Consider the following 18998-nt stretch of genomic DNA (forward strand, 5'->3'; position numbering starts at 1 on the left):
TCTCTTTTCTTCCTTTTTTGGTCTTTGCTTTATACGGAAGAGAGAGAGTGTGTGTGTGTGTGGAGCTTGGAGAGTGAGAGAGAAGGAAGATACTCAATCGAGTTTGGGGTTGCCATGCGCAGCAATTGTTACACATTTTATTGGGGCATTTTAGAGTCTAATTGGATAATTTAAATTGTTGATATTTTATAAGGTATTAAATAGAATATATTTGTAACAAATCACATTAATCGAATATCGTTAGTGTTTTTATCAAATCATATTTGTATTTAAAAAAAATAATAAATATAATTTGAAATATAAAATTTAATGCAAATATGATTTGATAAAAGGGTCAACGATATCCGATTGACGTGATTTTTTATAAATATATTATACTCGATACCTTCTAAAATGTGAACGGTTTAAATTATTAAATTAGGCCCTGAAATGGGCCCAATAAAATGCGCAATAGTTGCTACTACGCATGGTCAACAACCCCAAACTCTATTCCATCTCTCCAAAAATAGTTTAGTTTCAATTTTCTAAATTTAGTTTTTTTTTAAATTAAGTTTTTTGTTTTTCTTATTTTTTTATTTTTAATAAATTTTTTAAATTTTAAATAATTTTTTTTATTTTTTTAGATGCATGTTACTTAGATGTATCTAAATAGTAAAATATTTGTGAAAAATATTTAAAAAATTAATAAATACACAAAAATATGAAAAATGTATTGAATTTTTCTTTTTCTTTTTTTTGTACTTTTTGGTATATAGTATATTTTTTAAAGATTTTTTCACAAATATTATACTTTTTAAGTGTATTTATGTTAGATGTGTCTAAAAATTAAAAAAATTGCTTATAATATTAAAAAAATTCATTGAAAACATTAAAATACGAAAATAAAAAAGTAAAATTTTCTAAAAACTGTTTTCTAAAAAATCAGAACCAATCCCTTGGGAATTTAACTTTTTTAGTAGTATAATTATTACACTTTAAAAAAAATTATTTTTTAAAATTACCTTTTGATAGTACATTTTTTGAGAAATATTAATTATCATAATTATACTTTTTATGTTATTAATGAATTTAAAAGAAGGATAAAATAAAAAATTCGTATTATTTTTGTCTTTAATTTTTGAAAAGAAACTAATGTTTTAAAATAATGAAAAATAAAATAAGGGGCTAATATTTTGGGACAAAAGAAGTAATAAGGATGATAATTTCCCTAATTCTATCCATTTTATACGTAAAAAAATTTAGGACAAATTATTATTAAGTGGGTAGTGAAATAATTATTTATTAAAGGGTGATACTTTTTTTGAGGGTGCTTGAGGTTTGTTTATTTGGTGGTGTCTTTTTTTTTTGCTAAAATTTTTTGAATTTTTTTTTTAAAATTTAGATTTTTAGATTTAGCTTGATGAGACAAATCAAAAAATTAAAATAAATTCAAAAATTTGACAAAAAAAATAGTGGAGTTTTTTGTTTGGCTTATTTTGACATTTTCAAATTTGTTTTGAAATTTTTTTTTTTTTTTTTCACTTTTTAGTTTTGTGACATACCAGAAAAAAAAAATGAAATTTACTCATAAATTCCATTAGGAGAAAAGTTGTTCCATTTAGTCCTAGAAGTTTTCTTTCAAACCAATTAGTCTTTTTTATTTTGAGTATATTGTATTTCCTTGATTTGGGGGTTTGAGAGTTTACTTGTTTGCCTTTGTGTGTGATTTTGTTTAATTTTTTTTCCTAATATTAGGTATGTGTGGGTAAGGTAGGTTTTTATGTTTCCAATTTCTTATGTGGATTTAGTGGAGTGATTTGTGGATGGATGATGTTACCTCATTTATGGTGTTACCGGTGTTCGTTCCTTTTTGTAGTGTTCGTTCTTATTATAACATTAACATTAGTTAACATCTAAAGGACCCAAACATTTAATACTACTATATCCTCAATAAACATAACAATATCAAAAAAATAGGGGCCATTTCCCATGTACAAAACACATATTAATACAAACATCATAATGACAAAATGAAGCCAACAAAAACGACATTACACAATACAATCATTGTTTGGCAATACAAAGCTACACCAATTTGCCAAATGACATCTACACATACATAACACACAATAAAACAATGACCACACCACCAAAATCCCAGTGTACTCCAAATCCACATTATCATTCACATACAACAACAATACAATGCGAACCTATAACATTACTAACCTAACATTACATATAAAAATAGACAACGATGTCGATAACACAATCGGAATATTTATCAAAAAAGTAAAATAATAATATTGAAATATGTACCTGATGCCATTGCCCACCAACTCAATTGCCGCCGACGACGCAATGAGGAGTGTACACATGCCGGTTATACTTCGGTAACATCAACCCAACGACGGAATGATGTAGTTCTCGATCCTAATCGCTGTATTGACAAAATTTGAATTTGTATTTCTAGGATTTGGAGGGAACCAAATGTCAAAATTAACAACACAAAAATAGGGTTTAACATTGCTAAAATCAAATAAACAACAAATAAAGCAATCTACACCCATTAACATTAGAAATCCACGATGTTTCCATCTTCGTCTCTTCCATTTTGATCGAGATGAATGGAAAACAGAAAAAGAATATGATAAGCGTTTTGGGCACAAACGTAATTTCCACATTACCTAATCCCTAATTTATCTATAACATTTGGGACAACACGCGCTAACACAATGTACAAAAACGTCATTACCACTCAAATGATACTTATCAATGCATAAAATAAAAGACATGATTAAATGATTTAAAAGTTTTTGATTTGGGATTTATTGGTGCATTACCAAAAAAAAAAAAAATTTGATATTATTTTTTAAAAAAATAAATACTAAAAAAATTGGAAAATAAAGTGACTTTTTTAACCAATAAGCAAACTTTCCAAACAGGGTTTGTAATTATTTTTTTTGTCATGTGCACTTATTTTAATTTTATCAAAATTTTATACAAAATAATGTGTTACTTCATTTGGCATAAATTCAATATAGGTAAATCACAATACTGATAGTAATAAAAAAGAATAAATTATAAATACACTCTCAGAGATTTGTTTAAAATATAGATTACCTTCTATGATTTGAAAAGTTATAAATATTTCTTGTCAAAATATTTTATTCAACAAAATTAACTGAAAATAATAAAATTTTATAATTGTTCTTCTATAAAATAATAAAATTATCTAAATTATAATTAAAATAAATATCTGACATTATTAAAAATTATTAATTAATTTGATAATTTATTAACAAAAGGGGATATTTGTTATAAAATTAAAAATTTCAAGGTGTGGGATGTAATTTTTAAAACTATAGAGACAATTCATATTTTAAACAAATCTCAAATGGTATATTTATAATTTACTCTAATAAAAAATTACATCTATGATATGGAGACATGCATTTTAACTTTTGTGTTTACAAGTTTTAATTTGAATTAAATTGATCTGATTAAAAGAATACGGCGTTGAGATATGGTGTTGAGGATTTCTCTAATATTACGAACCAAGATTAGTTAAACACATGACCATGTAGCGTTTTCAGAAGATAATTTTTGTTATTTTTTTCTGAATCTCAAGAGATATCAATATAATTTACTTTAAAATAATATAAATAAATAGACACTATTATTATGTTGATAATATAAATGGTAGTTTTAATTTCACTTAAATTTATAATTTTAAATACAAAATAAATGATTTTTCCTCCGAATTTTTCTTTCCCGAATCCCCAGACTGCCCAAAACGACGTCGTTTTGGGCAGTTTTCTTTTCTTTTTTCTTCTTCCCTCCTTTATGTCTGAAACGCAGATCCAGAAGAGGTAGAGGGAGAGGGAGAGAAAGAGAAGAGAGGGGAAGAGAGAATGGAGAGAAAGAAAGGGTCGAGGCCGTCGTCGATCGAGGGCCGTCGCTGATCGCCGCCGCCTCCGCCGATAGAGGGTCAAGGCCGTCGCAGCCCAGCCCGATTTTGTTTTTTTTTTTTTTTTGTTTCTGGATCTGAAATGAAGGGAAAAAAATAAAAATAAAGATGAATGGTGATGTTGATTTTGATGAAGATGGTGATGTTGATGATGATTTTTTTTTTTTTTCTGGATCTGAAATTGTTTTTTCTTTTTTTCTTTCTGGATTTGATGATGATGATGATGATGTTGATGATGAAGATGAATGGTTGATGTTGGTCTCGGTCTCTCTCTCTTCTTCTTCTTCTTTTTGGTCTCGGTCTCTCTCTCTCTCTCTTCTCTTCTTCTTCTTCTTCCTTCTTCTTTTTTGATTTTCTTCTTCTAAAAAAAGAAAAAAAATCAAAACGAAGAAACAACATCGTTTTGATTTAAGGGGATTCGGAAAAGGACAGATTCGAGCTACATAGCATAACTGATAAAATTAAAACTTAAAAAAATCAAACACCTCCGTTGATTGCGTTGCAATATTTTCAAAATACAATAATAAAAGACAAAAGACAAACATTAATATTTATTATATAATTTCCGTCGGTTAATTTATTATTGTTCCACCCGACACTGAGGTGCCTTACGTCACGTTATACTTTAATATTTATTTACACCTCTCTCCCTTCCTTTTATTTAAAGAACAATGCTATACCTCAAATTTAAACTTGTCTGGAATAATTCAAATTTTATTTTATCAGTCATTTGGCTTGTCATCTGGCAAAAAAATTAACAGTCGCGATCGACAAAGTAACAATCACGATAGATAAGTATTTTACTCGGTCGTCCGAGTGGTCATCCGGCCGATCAACCGATGAACATAAATTCAAGTCATTTGAGACAGCTCAAATCGAGGCACTAAAGATTTTTCTTATTTAAATTGTTTTTTAAATTTGGAAAAATTCTATAATACAGTGTTGAGGATTTCTCTAAAACAATTTTGAAAGCAACTTTCAAAAATTGTAAATCAAACATAATTTTAGGATCTTTTCATTGCAAAAGTTGATTTGAAAATTTAATCAAACACAACTCAAATATCAATTAACTCCATTATTCATAATTGCATTATACTTAAAAAGCTTTCTTGTTCATAAACAAAACAGTTCTGAACTTGAGGATGTTGCACACTAACCTGCTATGAGCCTTTTTGTGGTTTGTTTGAGGTTTATTTTGATAATATGAATGATTTATATTATAAGATTTTTGAGCATTATTCATAAAAAAATCAGATTAATCAAATATTTATATTCACATAAAAGCTTATGAATGACTAAATTTAAATGTGTTGACCTATGAGTTAAAAGTTAAAATCAATAAACTCAAGGCAAAATCCCATTCTGCTCTTCCCTCATTACTTTCTCTACCCTTTAAAGTGACAATAACCCTAGAGCCGAACAAATTAATTAACTTACCTGCACTAAAAAAAAGAAAGAAAAAAAATTAAAATTATGTGTAATTCGAATAACTCGGACAATTTAAGTTTAATTAAAATTTATAGGCAACTCAAACAATTCAAATTTAACCTAAACTGGTCTAGACAACTAATCATTCAAAAAAAAAAAAAAGGCATAATTAAGTGGTAATTGGGTATCATAACACTATATATGTACTGTAGGAAGATCTCATTTATTAGTCCATTTTAATATACATCTACAAAATACGCATTTTAAATAATATTTGGTCCATACAACATTATTATGGGTCATAATCAAGGGTTTTTTTTTTTAGGGTTCCTGGTATTAAAACTTTATAGTATAAAGGGCATCTAATATTTTCATAATATCTAAGGTTTTTCAATTTGATCCAGAGAAATTTCAACCTAGAGAAATTTCCATCCAGAGTATGTTCAATTTTTTTGATTTTCTATGTTTTGAAATTTCTCTATGGTTGAATTTTCTCTAATTTTCTCACAAATAACTCTGTGATTTGCTGCTTTGCTTTCCTTCACTCTTGGTGTCAAGCAAATTATGGGAATTTCTCTGGCCTTTTCCAAAGAAATTCCCGAATTTCTCTAGATGAGATTTTCTCTGTAGAGAATGAGAGATGAAATCGAACAACATCAATATTGCTCTCCTTCTCAACAAGAGGGTTTCAAAATTTGATTTCACAAACATTGGGTTTTATACAAATTAAGCATTCCAGGTTCCAACTTGAAACTAAAGAATTTCTCTGAACCAACCCAGAGAAAATTCAGTTCAAAAACTAGAGAATTTCTCTGGTTTCAACCCAAAGAAAATTCAGTTCAAATGAAAAAAAAATTCAGTTCACTAGTCCAAACACACACCATATATATACCACATGTACACACACAAATTCATTGAATCCGGAACTTGATCATAGAAGTACTCTTGTAGGCCAACAAGTGTAAACCCATCTCCAATCCCAAGAATAATGAACTGAGGAGCTAACCAGAACACGCTCATAGACAGATAACCAGAGAAATTCCCCAACCCAAAGAAATTCCCAGACAAACCTTTCTACAGAAATTCTCTCAACCCAGAGAAATTCTGGTTTCTCTGGACTCCACAACCCAGAGAAATTCCCAGACAAACCTTTCCAGATTGCCAGCACTTGCATTTGAACCCATAGTTGGACGGCCCTGTGGAAAAAGATCAAGAGGATTTACATTGCATCCACTGAAAGGCACTGCTGGCAATAGAGACTAGGAAAGCAAAACCCACACTTGATGCGGCTCATTCAAGAGCATCAGGCAGACTGGCCTGTAAAAATTCCTAAAAGTAAAACATATTGCAGCCCAGTGAGTTTTTGAAAAACTCTTACTACAATTTTAAAAAGTTGAAAACGCTAAAATGTTTTTTTAAGTTTTTCTCATACTCGTAATATCCTCCGCTTATAATTACAATCTGCAATCACGCTGCTCTAGAAAATCGCAACAATTGTTATATGCAAAAGTCACCATTGATATGAAGCGTTGCTTAGCTTTGCTTTGCCAATTCAAAACTGGCAAACTTAACACTAAAAGTCATAACAAATACAAAGAGTAGTTTGCCATTGTTTTTCCAATTAAAAAAACAAGAAACTCAACACCAATGAATAACAAATATTTGATTGCAGTAGCCCAAAAAAGAACAAAAGCAACTAGTTTTATAGAAAAATTGATAAAAACAATACATTTTGTTTTGAAATCAAAACAAACACAAATAACTCAGTGATTAGTCATTGAAAAATAATCCACTCTATTCTGAAATCCCAAAAAAAGCATGGATCTGGTTTCGAGAAATTGAAGTCTCCGACTGACTGTTTGTTTCCCACGAAAATTTTGCCTCTCTAATGGAGTTTACGGAATCTTTTAAGTAGACTGGTCCTTGTTGTTTCTCGTCCAATTCTCGGTTTCTTGCCGTCGCCGTCGATTATCGCCTCGTGATCCAAGATGTTCTGTCGCTCAAGGTAATCGATTTCTTTTAATTCTTCAACTGCTTAGGCACAATTTGAATGTTATTTGTTGATATCCACTTGATATAGAGGAAGAGAGTTCAGAGAGAGAGAGAGAGAGAGAATGAGGTTTGTTTTGAGAAATTTCTCTGTAATATATGAGTGTGGGGGTTGAGAGACCTTAGACATCATAAAATAATATTGTGGATCTCTTCCATTACTAAATATGGGAGAGTGACCTTAGACTAATTTTCTCCATAATGAAACCTTGAAAAATGCTCCTCATTTGGATTGAAAATGATTGTTTAGGTTTGTGAGACACATTGGGAATTCCGTTTTAATGATTCAAATCGTTCATTTTATTAGGTGTTGCATGCATATTATCCATAAAAAAATTGAATCGGTTCGATATTTGTAATCCCTTTATTTTATCGTATTTATATCCAAAAAATAAATGGTATGTTTTTAAAACACATTGACCATTAATTTTTTTAAAGACAAACTCTATAAAATGAAGCCGTAATAAATATCAAACCGACTTAATTTTTTTTACAAATGATATACACGCGAGACCCGAGACTCGAAAAAATAAATGATTTGAATTATCTAGTCAAGATGAGGACCGAAGAGAAGCTAGTCTCTTATTTATATGTACTAATTTTCTTAAATATAACAAGATAATATTACACTTAATATTTGTTTTCAATAATATATTTCTTCACCTCATTTAAGTCTTATCACCTATAAATCATTATTTGTAATAATATCATATCATTTATTATTTTTATTAGCATCGCCAGTCTTAATATTATAAAATTAATCAGCATGATATTATTAGGGATGGGACAAACCCATTCTAACCAGCCTCTCCCCCTAATTACAACAAGAATTGATTGTTGGTATTTAATTTAAATTTGGACTATTTTTCATTAAACGATAATTGCACTACTAATAAAATCAGGATTTTAAGAGTCCCAGATGAAATCTACCTTATTAGCACCAGCAGTTAAGGCAAGTCTGGGGAACAAAGCAAAATTTTGTATAAAATAAAAAAAAATAAAAAAACTGTCCATGAAAATCATATATACTTCTACCCTTTATATATTGTGCAACAATTTTGCTTTTAGAAGAAACTCTTCTACATAAAGACTCCATCCTTAAACAAAAAATATGGAATTCTGCTTGAGCATTGGCAAGCAAGTAGTGCTAAAGGAGGTTAAAAAGAGCTTTAAAAAGAACTTAACCCTTGTTTGTGAATTATATATTTTAGTTAAAAAGTTAAAAAATAATTATAAATTGTCACGTCACTCTCTTTATTTTTCTGTATATCTTTTTAAAAAAAAAAATCAAAAAATTATTAAAATAACATATTCTCAAACGAGACTTTAATGTTGTCTCCATTATCAATCAATGTGGTTCTAAACATGGTGGCTGCCAATTCAACTTGCCCTACTTCACAACATATGCTTAGGCTTTTGGGGTTCAAAAGCATCACTGATATCCATTGAAACTGTTAGAAGATCATGGCGGTCACAGGTGCTGGTGGTGATGACAAAAATGGTGGTCTAGTTTTGAATATGGTCAATGGTGGGTTGATTAACGTGTACCTCTAAAACCTTGTTTGGGTTGATTTTCCAACTCAGGTAATTTTATATCTTTCTCTTTAATTATTATTTTTGTTTGTATTGTAAGCAATTTAGTACCCTATTCTTTTGGTCCCTCGTCATACTTGTCATACTTGTCCCAAAATCTCCAAGGAAAGACAAAAAATTTGAAATCGTACTAATAATATAATACACAAGAATATAAAATAAATAAGTAAAGAATACAATACAGTATTCATCAATTTAAAAAAATAATAATAACAACCCTCTAAAAATTTTCAATTTTTATTTTTTACTTTATATTGTCAAGATTTGCAAAGCTGAATAAGAAAATAATAATGAAACGCTAGACACTTATTGGGATGATAATATCAAATCCCTTCCACACCCTTTGACGTTTTGAACAATTTCCAATTTTTTTTTTTATTTTTTTATTTTTTTTATAAGGACTACCTTTCAATTTGAAGGATTGAGTTTTGCTATTGTTGTATAATGTCCATTTTTTTATTTTATTGATTTGTTCTAAGAACACACAAAGTTTCAAACACAAAATACACAGATGTGAGACAAAAAATATTCATATCTATAATTACGGTGGTGTATCATGTGTTTGGAACATTTTGTATTTTCTTTTTTTATTTCCAAAAATTAAGACCTTCCATTATGTTGAACAAGTACATGATCACCAATTTCAAATTCTAAATCTCTTCTTTTTTTGTCGGCATAACTCTTTTGACGACTTTGAATGGTCTTAAATCATTGTTGAATGATCTTGATCTTTTCAGTAGTTGTTTGCACAATTTCTAGTCTAAGCAAAGTCATATCCCCAACTTCTGTCCAACAAATCAAAAACCTACATTTCTTTTCATATAAGGCCTCATATGGTGTCATATCAATACTAGTATAGAAACTATTATTGTAAGCAAATTCCGCCAAAAGTAGGTAGGTTTCCCAACTCCTTGGAAAATCCAAAGCTTGTGTTGAGATAGCCAAGGAAGGTACAGAGGCTGCCGCTGTTGCTGCCTACATGTTTGAGGAATGTTCATCCATTCATGTTCATGATCAAGGATGAGATTTCGGGATTGGTTTTTTTCATAGGTGCAGTACTCAATCAAGTTTTAGGATGAGGTGAAAATTTTTAATTTTTCATATGAATTTTCATTGCGTTTAGTTTAGGAATTAATTTGGAGTTGTGATTATGTCGAAAGATTTTGATTGGGAATGAGATAAAGTTATGATCCAGTAGAAAAATAGTTTGTCATAATTTAATTTTTTTTTGTTTTCGTTGATCTGAATATTTTTTAGCATGGTAATTTTGGTAGAATGAGGAATTATGATAATGATGTAACAGTATAATGAGCATAGAACCATAATTTCAATGATTTGAATATTCATGGTAAGACATCCATGTATTTTTTTTTTTTTTTTATCAGCAAAAAAAAAAAAATTATTGATGAAATTAAGTATATAGCGAATAAATTACATCAATAAAGAGGAGAGTGCAAAGAGTATCACAGTAAGACATCCGTGTACATAATATCTTTATTTACTACATTAGTCCACGTTAATCTAGGTCTACCTCTTCCCTTAACACTACCATCTACCGTCACTGTATCGCATCTCTTCACTACTGTTTCTGTTGGTCTCCGTTATATATGACAAAACCATCTCAATCTATTATCTCTTAATTTATCTTCTATCGATACTACTCTAACTCATTCTCAAATATACTCATTCATAACTCTGTCTTTTCTAATCTGGCCACACATTCACTTCAGCATCCTCATCTCAACAACAGTCATCTTATTTACATCTTATTTCTTAGTTACCCAACATTCCGTCACATACAACATCACTGGTCTAATAGCCATTTTATAGAATTTCTGTACGTCCGTTTCATATTTCTATCAAGTAAAATGGATAACAAAAAGTTATTTTAGCTATTATCTAAAATATATTTTTTTTGGTTGAGTTTAATAACTAAAATACGTCTTCTTTTTTCTTTTTTTTGTTATTGTTGTTGGTATTATTTTTACTTAATAAAAATAGATAGGTGATTAAGATTGAAAATAAATCAAAAAATTAAGTTTAAATTGATAGAAATTAAGATTTAAATTGACTATTTATTTTATGAGCAATGCTACATCTCTCCAATTTCTTCTCCCCTCAAATTACCCCCAATGATGTGGCAAACAATTTTGAAAAAAGAGAGAAGAGTTTGAAGAGAGTTGATTAGTTGGTGTTGTTTGCCACATCATTAGAGGGAGTTGAGAGGGGAAGGGAAGGGAAGGGCGGGGGAGGAATTAGAGGAATGGAGCATTATTCTTATTTCATAAATGGTCAAACCCTAATTTGTTTGTTTGTTTGTTTGTTTGTTTTTTAAAATTTTAACTATTTTCTTGGCCACGGAGAATAAATTTCATTAATCAAATTAAAAGAAAATATTGAAACCCTAGACGCATTCTTAGGATCACAATTTCCAATTCCTTGCACATCCTTTGATTTATTTTTAATTTGAACTTTGATCTTTCTTTCATTCGATTGAGTTTTGGTGTTTATTTTTGATCCCCCAAAATCAAGACATACCATAATGTTGAACTTCATTAGATGTATCTGTCTTCAAAGAATAACTTTAACCATTTGATTTTATAGCATGATTTTGGAATATTTTCAAAACTATTCTTACCATCAATAATGCCAAATCATAAGGGCAGAATTCTTACATGGATTTAGATTTTCTATTGCATAGTACAAGTGGTAGTCTCGAAACCTTAATTAGATTTCTCAAGTTTCTAAAAACATACATAATATCATAAATTACAGGCTAAGAGAGTGATAGTAGAAGTAGACACATGGACACGGAGTAAAAATTTCAGTCCCATTCATGTCCAGTCGAAAAAACTATCTATTTACATCATTCCAAGATTTCAAGGTACTATTCAAGGACTTTCAAATCACTTGACGACACCAACAACAATGACTTCCAAATTTGAATTACAAATCTAGGTTGTTGGATTAGAGCCTCATGAACTTGTGAGAAGCGGAGCTTGACAAGTTTTGGATCCCAAAATTCAAATTCTCCTTTGGTTTTTGAGGTTTGCAAGGCCATGGAGGACATGTGGTAGTATTATTGAATGTTAAATAGGAAACAATTATTTCAAACATTTTTCGTTAAGCTTGTGTTGAGATAGACGAGGTGGGCACAGAGGTTATAGCCATTATTGTCAAAATGCTAATGGGATGTTTATTGTATGAACCGGAAAAAGTAAACTTTGTTGTGGGATCATCCTTTCTCGTTCATGATCAAGGAAGAGATTTCGGGGTTGGTTTTTTTCACAGTTGCAGTACTCAATTCGGCAGAAGTTTAGTTTTAGTTAGAGCTGCAAATAAGCCAAGTTTTAGTATGTTTGAAGTTGTTTATTAAGATTTTAATGATCTTGAACTTGAGCTTAATAAAAATTTAACAAACCGAGCTCAAACTGAGTTGTCTTAGGTTAGACTCGAGCTCGAGTTTGTTCATGATTCATAACGACCTAAAAAAATTATAAATTCATACTTACATACGAGGCTAAAGTTACAAATGAAATTTTGATACAATAATATATGTATACAATATATATAAACATATTTTAAAAAAAAAGGTCAATATTTTACAAAAATAATAATATCTACCACCAATGTTATATAAATGTACTAGTGTATGCCTGTGCCTGAAAGCACGGTGCAATTAATGATGAGATTAAAATATAAATGAAAATAAAATTATTAAATTAAAATGTAATTTTTCAAATTTGTTATTAAAAATTTGCGGTCAAACTATAAATACAAATCCAGTTTCGACTTTCAAATTAATTATCTTATCAAACATAACTATTTTAATCTATTACAATAATCAAAAATTAAAATACTAATTCCGTTTGACTTTATTATTATTATTATTATTATTATTATTATTTAAAGAATACACATGTTCCCGATTACACTAATTTTTTTCAATTATTTAAGAAGAGAGATAAATGAATCACAATTCTTTAAGACTCTTTACATGTGTCTCACTCACTCTTTCTTTTTCGGACTCTCTCGATTATCACCCACTCACTCTCTCTTTTTATCTGCCCCACTCATTTTCTCTCTACCTATTATCTTTAGGGTCTGGCTTTGATCCAGTCCACCTTCGGACTGGACCGTGCTGTTGGGCCCATGGGGGCCCACCACGGGTTCCGTTTTGAAAATCTGAACCGTTCAATGTGTAGAACTCTTCGAGTACTATATACTTGTAAAAAAATCACGTTGATTGGATATCGATAGCTATCTGATCAAATCACGGCCGAGCTACGATAATGCCGATCATGACTAACCGCAAGCCGTCGAGCTGAAGACCGGCCAGACACGAACCAATGCCTGGCCGAGCTATAACGCGGCCGAGCGCGTAGCAGTGTCTGATGACCAAGCTAAGAGCAACTCGGGCTAGACCGTGGGTGCGGTTAGGGCCAGCACGCTTCTGACCGACCAGCCGAGGTAAGTGGTCTTCGTGTGGCCGAGTATAGAGGTAGGACGGGCGAAGGCCGGCATACCTCACAACCGGTTATCCTAATAAACCGGTCAATATCAGCTTGGCCATGAGTATCGCCCTTTGGCCCCTTAGTCCGACGGTGCATAGCTCGGTCGTGTGCATGTGATGGCAACTCTCTACAAGTGTTAGGCCGGTCGTGGTATTCTGGTCGAGTGTGCCACTTGGACCAATGGCGTGAGGGATAGAGGAAATTTGCTCCAAGCATGCGCCAATACCGTTGGACAGTTCTGCGTGTACTGGTAGGAAGACTAAGCCTTTACACGCATAAGGTGTTGAGAGGCGAGCACTGCCACCTGTCCTGGGAAGGACAGCAAAGGTAGTGCGCGCATAATCTTGAGGCTGCATGGCCAGCCTTGAAATATGGAGGAGGACGAACGTTAGAGGTATGCAATTCCTTCCCCAAAAAGAATACTCTCTCTTTAACAGTCTTCTTCTTCAAGTGGACTGACTTGACCGTCGGAGGGTCTATCCGGCACACCATCGCCGGGCAGCTCACCGTTTCTGTGTTGACAGGTAGACGCCGTCAAGAGAAGCTTGGAGTACAAAGAGTACGGAAAGCAGAGGATATTTTGCCCCCGTACAGCGGTGATGAGTCCCTTCTCTCATTCATACTTTTTCTATTTTTTTCTTCAGTCTATTTTCTTTCAAATTCGTGATTTGATTAAATAAAACCATGTAAAAACCAAAACCCATTTAAAAAATAAAACTCATTTTTACGAAGATTAAGTATTAATTCAGATCCAAAACCTTTTAAAAAATTAAATCCATTTAAGAAATTACATTAAATCCATTTAATGTAATTTAATCTAAATGATAAATTACATTAAATTGGATAAATTACATTTTAAGATCAAGTATTATATACTCAGCTATTATTGCAGAACATTTACAAATGATAATATTAAATTTAAAAAAAATCATAAACTTAAAGGAAATTGAACAATTTAATTTCCAATGGAAGCCAAGCATCATATTAAAGAAGTAGGATACCTTTAATGGTTTAGTCAATTTTCTATGAACACCACCTGATTAAAAAAAAAATCAAATAGAGAGATGAGCACTACAGATTTAGCCGATTTTTTTATTTGTATAATCAATTTTACTTCCCAAAATTACTATATGTAAGAGAGAGATTTCATATTAAAAAAAAATTAAAATAAGACCTACCAAGTACCCACCCTTGCTGAATAGACATTTTGCTGATGGCTTTCCTGACAAACGATCTGCAATTCTCACTTTGCAAAACCCATCTTCCAATCAACCCATAACCCACTTCAATTACTTGCTCATCCAAACAGTACTTAACCTTAGAACAACATAAAAAACAGTAGAACAAAACAATTAACAGAACCCATCTCTTATTTTCCTCCATTTTCGCAAGAAAATTAAGGAAAGAAGAAATTTACACTCACAAGCTATCATTGTTGTCTCCAACTTTGTAACCATTACCACCTCTAACTCTCCTACAATAAAAACAGAGTAATTGTTTCATCATCAGATCTTATCTTCGATCTGTCACTTCACCCTTTCGAGCCCTAATTTGCCTCCCCCAACTTCTCTCTCATTTTGACAAACTACAATCGAACAGCTTGAACAACAGAAACAAAATCAACAAAAACAAAAACAACAGAGCCCTAATCTGACTACCCTAAGGTAGCAACAAAAACAACAATGATGAACAATAAAGCCAGATTCAAGAACAGCTTCGGTGGCGACCTGGTATGGGCGACCGAGAATGAGATGTGTAGAGAGAGAGGGGCTTCTGTGTTGTGGAGACAGGCCTTCACTAGAGAAGAGAAGAGGGAGAGATAGAGAGAGTTATTATACTTTCTAGATATATATATATATATATATAGAGAGAGAGAGAGAGAGAGAGAGAGATGAGAGAGTAGTGGAATGATGAAAGAGGGCAGAAGTGGTGAGAGAAGAGAGGAGAGATAGGCAGAAGTGGTAAGAGAAGAGATGAAAGATAAGCGGGAAACATATTTTGGGCCAAACAAATCTGACCATCAATTTTGATTAGGATTCATCTCAGTCATTAAAATAAAATGTATCGCTGATACATTTTGAGACAAATTCAAAAACCTTCTTGCCTTATTATTAGGGGTGTGCGCGGTGCGGTTCGGGTGGTTTGAGAGTAAAATTACAAACTGAATGGCGGGTTGGCAGATTGACAAAATGCGGTTTGGGTGGTTTTTGGCGGGTTGGCGGATTGAAGAATATTCTAACTAATTATCATACATTTGCATAATATATAACACTAATTTGTATAATATTTTTTAGATATATAACACAAAGTAATTTTACATAATATGTTTCATAGATATAACTACTAATTTGTAATAAATTTAATATCTTAAATATCTTACACACTCATTTTTACATTGATATTTCATTAGAGGTTAAAAAATATATATGTATTAACTATAGCGGAGCAGAGCGGTTCGGTTGGCGGATTATAAATTTTAAAGTTTAAAGCGCAGTTAGTAGTTAGAGCGATGCGGATCGATGCGGATCGGTGCGGTTTTAGCAGATTGGGCGGTATTTTGCACAACCCTACTTATTATATAGATTTATATAAATAACATATTTATCCCCTTATATATATATATATATATATATATATATATATTTATATTATTTAATATATAAATAATATACTTATTCTATTGTTTAAATAAATATTGAACGAGTCTAACTTTTCTATATTTAAACTTGTTTATTAAGATTTTTAAAGAGCTCGAATTTGAGCGCAAATATAATAAAGATTTAACGAATCGAGTTCGACCGAACTCTTATTGAGCCGAGCTCGAGTCTATTTACAAACGACTCTATTAATTTGTAACCCTAGTTTTAGTACACCTCTGGTATATATTAAATAATATATTTATTCTATTATTTAAATAAATGTTAAATGAGCCTAACTTTATTATGTTTAGATTTATTTATTAAGATTTTAACGAACTCGAATTTGAGTTTGAACATAATAAAAATTTAACAAAAAATTTAATGAACCGAGTTCGACCGAACCCTTACTGAGCCAAGCTCAAATCTATTCAGGAATAATTCTATTCATTTGTAACCTAGATAGTACACCTCTGGTATTATAGAATTCCCTTAATTTTTTTTATTAATTTAAGATAATAATAAGTTCACCAAACCAAGTCACAATCATTAAAATGATGTAATAAAATGGAAAGAATGAAGAGAAAAGTCATGATACAGAGTACTCTTAATTTTATTTTATTTTATTTTATTTAAAATATGAGAAACATTATATTAATAAAATAACAACAATACATAAATAAAACTCCAAAAGGTCATTCCAACCAAACAACAAAATAAAAAATCAACAAAAACAAAAATAAATCCGCCAAAAAAACAGTTACAATTCAAGAAAAATCACTAATATGCTCAACGATGTAGTTTAGAAAACAAAATTTGCTTGAAAGCCCACATTCTCGTCGACACCGTCCCCGTCGACGTCATCCCCATAGTTGCTACCCAACTCCGTCGCCACTGTCGCCGAAAGTACACCCACAATAATATGAAAGAAGACTTAAAAGATGAAAAACTAAAAATTTATGCCAAAATCAAAAAGAAAAACTCTCAAAACTCTTATTTCAAATATAAAAAATCTAGATTTACATTCTAAAATTATAAATTTATACTTTGAAAGTGTAAATCCCCATTTTAAAAATGTAAAATGAATCACCAGAATCTCGCGGGAGCACTGCCGAAACATCCCGAAAATCACCAAAAGAGCGCTCTCTGTCTCTCTCTCTCTCTCTCTCTCTCTCTCTCTCTATCTCGCTGGACCTCTGCGAGAGTACTCTTGATCATTGCCTTTATTCTATTGTCTTTATGGACATTTGAAGAAAAATAAAAGTGCAATTAACCTTCCTTTTTTTTATTCTTAAATAAATAAGTTCAAAAATAAAAATAAATAAATAAATACTACTCCCAATGGGCTTTGGCTTCATGTCTGCTTGGATTATAAAATGAAGGGCAAAATTCATTCTAACCTCCTGTGATATGAGCTTAAAGCACTTTACCCTCTCATATTTAAAAATAGTCAAAAACCTTATATTTTTGGACTAAACTGCATAATTAACTCTGTTAAGAGAAAATGTAAATTGTCTTTTATACCCTCCTTACTGCATTAGTGTCTTCTTCCACCTCTATTGACAGAAAATACAACTACCACCACTCCAAATATTCAATTCAACAACCAAACCACTATTTGATGAATTAAAATGTTTGGAGAACTTATTCCACTTAAAAATAAAGTGCGATTAGGGGTAAAGTGCAATTTGGGGGAAAATCAACCAAACCACATGGAGCGTCATTGGCTATTTTTAAACGTAAAAGAAGTAAAATGTTCTACAATCATACCACATGGGGGGGTAAATAAATTTTACCTTGAAACAAAGCAAGTTATTGAATCTTCATTCATTTTTGACTCTATAAAACTTATTTGAAATCTATCCGTTATATAAACAAATCAAATAGAGAACACGTTTTAGAACTAATTAAATCTTCAAATCAAATTTAAACAATCTACTATTTAACTCGGTAAGCATATACATTACAAAAAAATCAAGATACTTCAACTTGTTATCAGCTCCTTTAAATCTCATTGAAATAGGCTCAAAAAAATGAATAAACCACCTTTAAACACATTTTGCAACACGTCATACTCTGAGCTTGTTTACATATCTACTTAGGTCACACTGTCTTTTAGATATGCCATGGCAATCAAATTCAGAAAAGCCCTTATTGTCAGATTACATAATGGCACTAGAGATAATGAAACTGGGAGAGAGTAGGAGAGGACATCATAATATTCATCACACTAGTTTCAAATTTGCTTAAGAGTGCAGTAGGCAAATGATACCCTCCTAATGAGGAAAATAAATAAATAAATTGCTCTCACAGAAATTTCACAGCACCGAAAAGACAATCAGTGACTCATCCAGCAACAAAACTACCACAACCACCACCACGAGCCACCAGATATGGCCCCGGTAACACCTTGAGCTGAAACCAGACGGGCAAACCTGATTAATTTTACCTATTGCCAAGGACAATTTTAACACCTTGTCTGAAATTGGATTAATTTGATTCAAATTGAAAATTTTAAAAACTAAATTAACACAATTGAATTTGGAGGGTGGAAAAAGTCATAAAACGCATTGCTTTAAAAGCCAGAGATGTATTTTACACTTTTAGAAGCATTAGGCCCCACATTGCCTAGTAATATCATATGCTAGCCGGAGGCTCCAATGACTCACAGAAGGCGAGATAGAGCTCACCTTAAGATTAAAGCGAATGCAAAATGCGATCATGCCCCGCATAGTACAGGAACACTTGGAACATGTAGCAATCTTTAGAAGTTAAATGCCCACAAGCAGCTATTCATTTACTTCAAATATCTGCCTGCAGCTCATCTGC

At 31.3% G+C, this 18998-nt stretch overlaps 1 long non-coding RNA gene across 1 annotated transcript; it reads right to left on the bottom strand.

Moving 5' to 3' along the window:
- Positions 1–18354: 18354 nt before the first annotated feature.
- Positions 18355–18996, bottom strand: LOC145796900 (uncharacterized). Its single transcript, XR_014337597.1, has 2 exons — positions 18860–18996; positions 18355–18584 (listed from the first exon to the last, which is right to left on the bottom strand). It is a non-coding gene; the product is annotated as an uncharacterized LOC145796900 (long non-coding RNA).
- Between the last annotated feature and the right edge of the window lie 2 nt (positions 18997–18998).

The sequence above is a fragment of the Camellia sinensis genome, chromosome 8, assembly GCF_055761805.1.
Source record: "Camellia sinensis isolate YWXY chromosome 8, ASM5576180v1, whole genome shotgun sequence".
Lineage (NCBI taxonomy): Eukaryota > Viridiplantae > Streptophyta > Magnoliopsida > Ericales > Theaceae > Camellia > Camellia sinensis.